The sequence below is a fragment of the Lepidochelys kempii genome, chromosome 10, assembly GCF_965140265.1.
Source record: "Lepidochelys kempii isolate rLepKem1 chromosome 10, rLepKem1.hap2, whole genome shotgun sequence".
NCBI classification, from domain to species: domain Eukaryota; kingdom Metazoa; phylum Chordata; order Testudines; family Cheloniidae; genus Lepidochelys; species Lepidochelys kempii.
In genome coordinates, this window is record NC_133265.1 from 66,344,814 (window position 1) to 66,353,753 (window position 8,940).

The window sequence follows — 8,940 nt, forward strand, 5'->3', positions numbered from 1 at the left end:
CCATACCATGGAGCCCGCTCAGATCACCGTGGCAGTTATGAGCATGGTAAACACCTCGTGCATTATCCTGCAGTATGTGCAGAACCAGAACATGCAAAAGCAGGCGAGGAGGCGATGGCAGTGCGGTGACGAGAGTGATGAGGACATGGAAGCAGACTTCTCTCAAACTACGGGCCCCGGCAATTTGGACATCCTGGTGGCAATGGGGCAGGCTCATGCCATGGAACTCTGATTCTGGGCCCAGGAAACAAGCACAGACTGGTGTGACCGCATAGTGTTGCGGGTGTGGGATGATTCCCAGTGGCTACAAAACTTTCGCATGCACAAGGGCACTTTTATGGAACTTTGAGACTTGCTTTCCCCTGCCCTGAAGTGCAAGAATACCAAGATGAGAGCAGCCCTCACAGTTCACAAGCGAGTGGCAATAGCCCTCTGGAAGCTTATAACACTAGACAGCTACCGGTCAGTCGGGAATCAATTTGGAGTGGGCAATTCTACTGTGGGGGTTGCTGTGATCCAAGTAGCCAATGCAATCACTGAGCTGCTGCCATCAAGGGTAGTGACTCTGGGAAATGTGCAAGTCATAGTGGATGGCTTTGCTGCAATGGCACTCCCTAACTGTGGTGGGGCGATAGAAGGAACGCATAGCCCTATCTTGGGACCGGACCACCATGGCAGCCAGTACATAAACCGCAAGGGGTACTTTTCAATGGTGCTGCAAGCACTGGTGGATCACAAGGGACGTTTCACCAACATCAACGTGGGATGGCCAGGAAAGGTACAAGACACTCACATCTTCAGGAACTCTGGTCTGTTTGAACAGCTGCAGGAAGGGACTTTATTCCCAGACCAGAAAATAACTGTTGGGGATGTTGAAATGCCTATAGTTATCCTTGGGGACCCAGCCTACCCCTTAATGCCATGGCTCATGAAGCCGTACACAGGCAGCCTGGACAGTAGTAAAGAGCTGTTCAACTATAGGCTGAGCAAGTGCAGAATGGTGGTAGAGTGTGCATCTGGATGTTTAAAAGCACGCTCACGCAGTTTACTCACTTGGTTAGACCTCAGCGAAACCAATATTCCCACTGTTATTGCTGCTTGCTTTGTGCTCCACAATATCTGTGAGACAAGGGGGAAGACGTTTATGGTGGGGTGAGAGGTTGACACAAATCTCCTGGCCGCTGATTATGCGCAGGCAGACACCAGGGCGATTAGAAGTGCAAAGCAGGGCGCGCTGCGCATCAGAGACGCTTTGGAAACCAGTTTCATGACTGGCCAGGCTACGGTGTGACAGTTCTGTTTGTTTCTCCTTGATCAAAACCCGCCCTCTTGGTTCACTCTACTTCCTTGTAAGACAACCGCCCTCCCCACTTCGATCACCACTTGCAGAGGCAATAAAGTCATTGTTGTTTCAGAATCATGCATTCTTTATTAATTCAATCACACAAATAGAGGGATAACTGCCAAGGTAGCCCGGGAGGGGTGGAGGAGGAGGGAAGCACCAGGTGAGGTGGTGAATAAGGGGAGGAGGGAAGGACAAGACCACACTGCACTTCAAAACTTATTGAATGCCAGCCTTCTGTTGCTTGGGCAGTCCTCTGGGGTGGAGTGTTGGGTGCCTGGAGGCCGCCCCCTCCCCCACGTTCTTGGGCGTCTTGGGGAGGAGGGTGGGCGGTTACACAGTGGCTGCAGCGGCAGTCTGTACTCCCGCTGCCTTTCCTGCAGCTCCACCAGACGCCGGAGCATATCAGTTTGATCCCCCAGTAGCCTCAGCATTGCATCCTGCCTCCTCTCATCACGCTGCCACCACCTCTCCTTGTGCTCCCGCAACCTGTCATCTTGCTCGTCCCTCCTGTCCTCACGTTCATTTTCTGCTTTCCTGGACTCTGACATTGTTTGCCTCCACGCATTCTGCTAAGCTCTTTCAGTGCGGGAGGATTGCATGAGCTCAGAGAACATTTCATCGTGAGTGCGGTTATTTTTCGCCGCCTTATCTGCGCTAGCCTCTGGGACGGAGATGATTGAGAGAGCATTGAAACATTTGCAGCTGCAGGATTAAAAAAAGGGAGAGTAGTATTTAAAAAGTCACATTTTAGAGAACAATGGGTAGACTCTTTCACGGTGAACCAAGCTGTTAACATTACAAAGCACTTCTGAATGTCCCCTTAATAACATCCCTGGTGGATTTCCACTCCATCCCCAGACACATTAACAGACTTTTCCAGTAGCTATACTGGCTGCAAAGGCATCCCAAATCTTCAGGGCAAATTAATCATTAAACCCGCTTGCTTTTAAACCATGTATTATATTTACAAAGGTACACTCACCAGAGGTGCCTTCTCCGGCTTCCCCAAAATCCTCATCCCTGTTGCATGAGACTCCCCCCTTGCAGGTGTCCACGGACAGGGGTGGGGTAGTTGTAGAGGCACCCCCTAGAATTGCATGCAGCTCATCATAGAAGCAGCATGTCTGGGGCTCTGACCCAGAGCAGCCGTTTGCCTCTTTGGTAGGCTTGCCTGAGCTCCTTAATTTTCACGCGGCACTGCTGCGGGTCCCTATTATAGCCGCTGTGCATCATGCCCTTGGAGATTTTTTCAAATATATTGGCATTTCGTTTTTTGGAACGGAGTTCTGATAGCACAGATTTGTCTCCCCATACAGCGATCAGATCCAGTACTTCCCATTTGGTCCATGCTGGAGCTCTTTTGCGATTCTGGGACTGCATGGTCACCTCTGCTGATGAGCTCGCCACGCTGGCCAAACAGGAAATGAAATTCAAAAGTTCCTGGTGCTTTTCCTGTGTACCTGGCTAGTGCATCTGAGTTGAAAGTGATGTCCAGAGTGGTCACAATGGAGCACTCTGGATAGCTCCCGGAGGCCAATACCATTGAATTGCATCCACACTACCCCAAATTCGACCAGGCAATGTCAATTACAGCACTAATCCCCTTGTCAGGGAGGAGTACAGAAATCGATTTTAAGAGCCATTTAAGTCAACAAAAATGGTTTCATCATGTGGATGGGCGTAGGGTTAAATTGATCTAATGCTGCTAAATTCGACCTAAACTCGTAGTGTAAGGGTAAATTAGTTGCCAAACACTTACCGGTTTTGCCTATCTCTACATGGGACACTGGTTTAAGTTTGGTGCTCCAGATGCTACTGCACTAAATATAAAATTAATAAGGAAAGAATGTAGGAGTACTGTAACTTTCTTTTTGAAAAGAAATCAACAGATTACTTATTACACTTTTGCTATCAGACACAATCATGACAAACATTTGGCTTTATTGTGGATTTCATAAATTCATCTAAGATTTCTACTGTAATTTCTAACTTAGCTTTGCAATAAATGCAACCTAAGTATGTAACTGTGACTGACACCTTCATAATTTTCTGGACCAATGGTTCCCAAACTGTAGTCTATGGATTACTCGTGGTCAAAGTAGTACTCTATGGTGGTCTCCAGAGAGCTGGCCAGTCACAGAGTGCTGATTCTGGGGGCCCCCTTTTTTTAAGCTGCTAAAGCATATTAAAAGAAGCTAACATACCTTAGTTTTCTAAAATTGCTCTTCTTAACATAGAAATATTATTTGATTGGCAGTGGGCAGGGAAGTGCTCCATGCAATTGACTGGGAAAGAGGGTGGCCCACCATGAAAGCTTGAAAACTCCCAACCTAGACTATTTTATAAAATGTGGCTTGAATTTCTCCGTGAAGTTGTGTTTTCCTTAAGAATCAAAATTCTAAATGAATATGAATCTACATTACTAGTGCAGAAGGAGTCTGAATGAGATGAATCAAAGTCATTGGAAGTGGTGAGACACTTATACAGTGGATCGGATAATACAGCTTTTACTGTATTCTGTAGTCAAGTCACCCCTTAACCTTCTCTTTGTTAAATTAAATAGACTGAGCTCTTTGAGTCTATCACTATAAAACATGTTTTCTAATCCTCTAATCAGCCCAGTGGCTCTTTTCTGAACCCTCTGACTTATCAACATCCTTCTAAATTTGTGGGCACCGGAACTGAACTCCAGCAGTATTCCAGCAGTGATTGCACCAGTGCCAAATACAGACGTAAAATAACCTCTCTATTCCTACTCAAGATTCCTGTTTATGCATCCCAGGATTTCATAATGATTAGGACCTTTTTTGGCCACAGCGTCACACTGGGAACTCATGTTCAGCTAATTATCCACCTCAACTCTCCAATCTTTTTCAGAATCACTGCTTTCTGGGATAGTCCACCATCCTGTGAGTATGGCCCTACATTCTTTGTTCCTAGATATATACATTTAGCCATATTAAAATACACATTGTTTGCTTGCACCCAGTTTACCAAGCAATCCAGATTGCTCTGATCAATCACCTGTCCTCTTCATTATTTACCACTCCCGCAATTTGTGTCATTTACATACTTTATTAGTGACGATTTTGTTTTCTTCCAGAGTATTGATTAAAATGTTAAATGGTGCAGGGCCGAGAACCAATCCCTGCAGGAATCCCTGGAAACATACCCACTAGATGATGATTCCCTGTTTACAGTTACATTGAGACGTATCAATTAGTCAGTTTTTAATTCGTTTAATGTGTGCAATGTTAATTTTATATTCTAGATTTTTATTTAAAATGTCATGCTGTACCAAGTCAAATGTCTTGTAGAAGTCTAAGAATATTACATCAACAGTATTACCACTCTAAAGTTTTGCAGGCATAGTTATGTCGGTAAGGGGTGTAACTTTTATTTGTCAACAGAGATATGATAAAAGTATAAGCGATAGCAGCATAAATACTCTAATACCAATAATCTGCATCTACACTAGAAGGCTTTTGCTGATTTAACTAATCTGATATAGTTAAACCAGCAAAACCCTCTGAATGTAGACTAGACTTAAATCAATGAAGTGTCTTCCTGAGTCTGCAGACAGCATGAAACAATAGATCTAAGGGCTGTAAACTACTCTACTTATTATAAGTGTTAACACTGAAGAAAAACAAGTGTCCATATCAACTATTTAATTGCTTGTCATCTTAATAAGTTATCCAATAAGTGTTTGTTTATCCCAAACCCCCACCAATGTCATCCCCAGTGCCAAGAGCCTACCTAGGCCCCAATCCTGCATAGATTTACACATGTACCTAACTTTACTACCATGAGTAGTTCCAATGATTTCAAAGGGATTATTCCCAGTAAAGTTAAACATGTGAATGTCTTTTAGGATTGGGCCTCTACTTGCTAAAACTTCCCTCTTTCAACTTTGACAATGCAGTTCTGCGTTGTTGTTACTGCAGCATATTGAAAATTTAGGGGCAGAGTAAAACTGAATTTAAAATAATATATATAGGAGCTGTATTGGTCCTTTTTTAATATTTAATGCAAGTAACACTCCCTTTCTAAAAAATATTTACCTGAGCTGCTGTCATCTGAATACTGCAAAAACTAGGGGGCTAGTTAACTGGGAAAGACATGGGACTTCTTTGTAAACAAACATTTTCATAGAATACCGTTTTCACTTCATTTTGTAAATAGCATTAATCTGTTATGATCAGGAAACAGAATTATGATTTAACCAAGTGACTTAAAGTCCACTAAAACTAAAAGGCCAGATCCTATCCTTGGCTCCAATGGTAAAGGCCAAGCATGGCTGAGAAACTCTAGAAGGTTCTAGAAACTCTACAAGGTTCACTTCACTGATGCTCCCCAAAAGTTCCTTTCAATGAAACAGGGAACAATACTCAACATCCAAGGAGGACCTTGGCCTCCATTTGGCAGATGTCAGAACATCTGCTAGACCAGGGGTGGGCAAAGTACGGCCCGGGGCCCACATCCAGCTCTTCAGACATTTTAATCCAGCCCTTGAGCTCCTACTGGGGAGTGGGGTCCAGGGTTTGCCCCACTCTGACACTCCAGCCGGGGGCCCACCCCTGTGCTAGACTGACTAGCTCCTACAAGATTCCTCTATTGTAGCACAACATCCCCAGAAGTTATGCTGTCTTGGCCATCCCTGCTCTACTAGTGCCAATTCCCCTAGAGGTGGACAGTGCAGTTCAAAAGCAATGTGCTAATAAAAGCATTTTTACTTGATTTTTCAAACAGATGTTGGCATTTAACATCTATCTAAAAATTTAAGTGAAATCTCCACTAGGTCAGGAGGAGAGCATGCTGGGCAGAGTGGCTGTTAGGCCCCAACACAGCAGAGACCTGAGTGCCTGGAGTTGCTCTGCTCTTATGAAGGTGAGGGCATGCCCATTTCCTCTTCTGCCTCCTTACTCTCTTGCTCCCCTCCACAACCCAAAGCACAAAGGATCTTAGAATCATTTGTCTCGGTTTTTCACACATCCACAAAGTAGACACTTTTTAAAGAAAGGAATGTGAGATTGCAAAACCACAAAGACTAGCAAGACAACTCAGGAGCCAGTGCAATATTTGAATCCACTTTTAGGGTTTTGTTTTTTTTTTGGACTACTTTAGGTTGATTGTGAATTTTTAGAACTTTCAGTAAAAATGGCTCTCAAGTCATTATATTTTATTTATTTACTTACTAATTTGGAGATGGAGCATTACCCAGGACTCCAATTCCATACCTGAGGATTGTTAATCTAGATCTTGATCCCAAGAGGTACTGAGATCCAAGGAATGGATGTCCATGGGAGATACAGGTACTTAGTACATCCCAAGATCAGGCCCTTCACCTCAAAACCTCAAGAAAATTTGCTTAGGTATTACTAACAGAAATATTTAAAGCATAACTGGGCAACTCTGCACTGACAGAGTTAGGAGGACAGGGTCTGTACTCACCGCCGAGGGTACTCACTGCGTCAGGCTGCCGGCCCGGGGCAGGCCCATTTCCAAGCAGTACCGCTGAGGAGACCCTATGTGGCCATAGTTGCTGAGGCGGAACTCGCATGGACTCCTCCTACCCCAACCCCAAACTCGAGACTAGATAACCTACATGTAAAAGATCTTTTACCTAGCTAATTAACATGATTGTATTTACAGAGGATATGAGTAAGCAGTGACTATAATAACCAGTGGAAATAATGGAATATGCTACTTGCAACATGACTCCCTCTGTGCTGTCTTTCTGACCTAGATTGACATGCCAAGTATTGCACACTTGGCATGTTTTGTTTTGTTAGAATCAGATTTGTGAATCTACTCCTAAAATTTTCAAGATTAATGTTTTACAGTTCTAGGGACAGTCATGCAATCACACAGATTCCAGTGGAACTCCACATGGGTATATGGTCCTTCAGTGCAGAGTCCCACTGATCCCCATAAAAAGATTTCAGATTGCAGGGTCAGGGCTCATACCTATCAACTGTTCAAAAGCACTCTAGCACTTTTGAGGAAGCCCTTTACTTGACTGCTAGATTAATATATGTTGTCAGGTAGTTTAGGCCAGAAAGTTAGATTTGTGTATACAACAATGGTTTACAAAACCAAACTACTAAAAAAGTTAGTGACTCTAAAATTTTTTTAAAAAAAGGTCAGTGAAAAGTAATTCAATCCAAACAAGTTACTGTAGAAATAAGGGAACCAGAAAGTGAAACTGGTTAACTTGTATATTTATCCAAATTGTGTGAAATGCCAAAAATAAATAAATAGAATAAATGGTAGAAACATAGACTTTTTTTTAAGTTGTTTTGGTTTTTAATCTCTGAAGTGGTAATACAAGGCCACTTTAATTTTTGGTTTTTAACCAGACAGTTTCCTTTCGATATAGTTGTGGGCACCCTAAGCCCACCAGAATAGACACCACTCCATGACAGCTCCCAAAACTATGAATCTGCATACTTCACCCAGCATGGAACATTCATAATGCTTGTTAAACTATCAAAATAAAATCACAGCTTGTTTCCACAGTATACTTCACCTGAAGCTCTTACAGTGCTTTACAGATATTAAGCCACCTGAGAAGGTGCCTAGAACCATTTCCATTTTACCTACTAGTAAACTGAGGCTGAAGAGGATAAGTGACAAGGTCACACAAGCAAGTTACTGGCAGTCAGTAACAGGACCCCCCCCCCCCAAGCCCTGGATACCAGTGTCCCGCTCTAACCAATACTCCCACCACCCCCTCCTGTCCTGCAGAGCCTCCAGCCATTCTCTCCCCCTGTTCCCCGACCAGCCCCACTGACCCCCATCCACGCACACCGAACCCCTCTCCCTCACCAGGCCGCACCACTGCCCCGGGCAGCCCCCGACCTCGGATCGCCTCAGGGGTCCGGGTACGCGATGGGCTGCCCCCCCAGCCAGGACCTGCCCCCGGGCTGCTGAGAAGGGAGCCCCGCCAGCCCTCACAGCCGAGCCCGAGCGGCTCTACGGCCGGAGGAAGAGGCCGTCTCCCATCCCGGCCTCTCACTCTCTTTCTGCCCTCGAGCCCGGCGGCCAGGCCCAGGCGGCCGGCCGGGTCCGTACTCACCGCCGAGGAGACTCGCTGCCTCAGGCTGCCGGCCCGGGACAGGCCCATGTCCGAGCAGTACCACTGAGGAGACTCTACGCGGCCATAACTGCTGAGGCGGAACTCGGGTGGGCTCCTCCCACGCCGCCCCCAAGCTCCCCCTGCGAGGGCGGGCGCTCTCCCGCAGCCTAGCCAGGGCACGTCCCCCTGGGCTGGGTAGACACTCCCCGGCTAAGCTGGGGGCAGGTGAACCAGTCAGGTACCGGCGTCGGGACCCTGGGATGCGAACCTAGGCCGTGTGCGAAGGAGCGTGCGCTGATCTGGAGAGCTGGAGTCAGGAGGCCTGGGCTCTGCGCCAGGCTGTGGGAAGGCGTGTGGCTGAGTGAGTCAGGCTCTAGCCCAATGATCCGGGCCTTGTAGCAGGCTGTAGGAAGAAGCGTGGTCAGAACTGGGCACTAGGACTCAGGATTCCAGCCTTAGGGGGGGGGTGTGGGTGTATGTTTACACTGCACACTAAGTTGTCCATGACTCAGGT

The 8,940-nt window shown here is 45.9% G+C and overlaps 1 protein-coding gene across 6 annotated transcripts in view; it reads right to left on the reverse strand.

The window, feature by feature from the left end:
• Window positions 1-8,671, reverse strand: part of USP8 (ubiquitin specific peptidase 8) — a 74,795-nt gene extending 66,124 nt beyond the window's left edge. For 2 of the 6 annotated variants that reach the window (XM_073304030.1, XM_073304031.1), the window contains exon 1: window positions 8,427-8,671. The gene's annotated coding sequence lies outside the window, so the exon portion shown is untranslated. Of the gene's footprint in view, window positions 1-1,053; window positions 1,075-8,426 lie in introns of those variants that run through there. The other 4 variants (XM_073304029.1, XM_073304027.1, XM_073304032.1 and 1 more) reach the window with 3 other exon arrangements.
• Window positions 8,672-8,940: the final 269 nt, after the last annotated feature.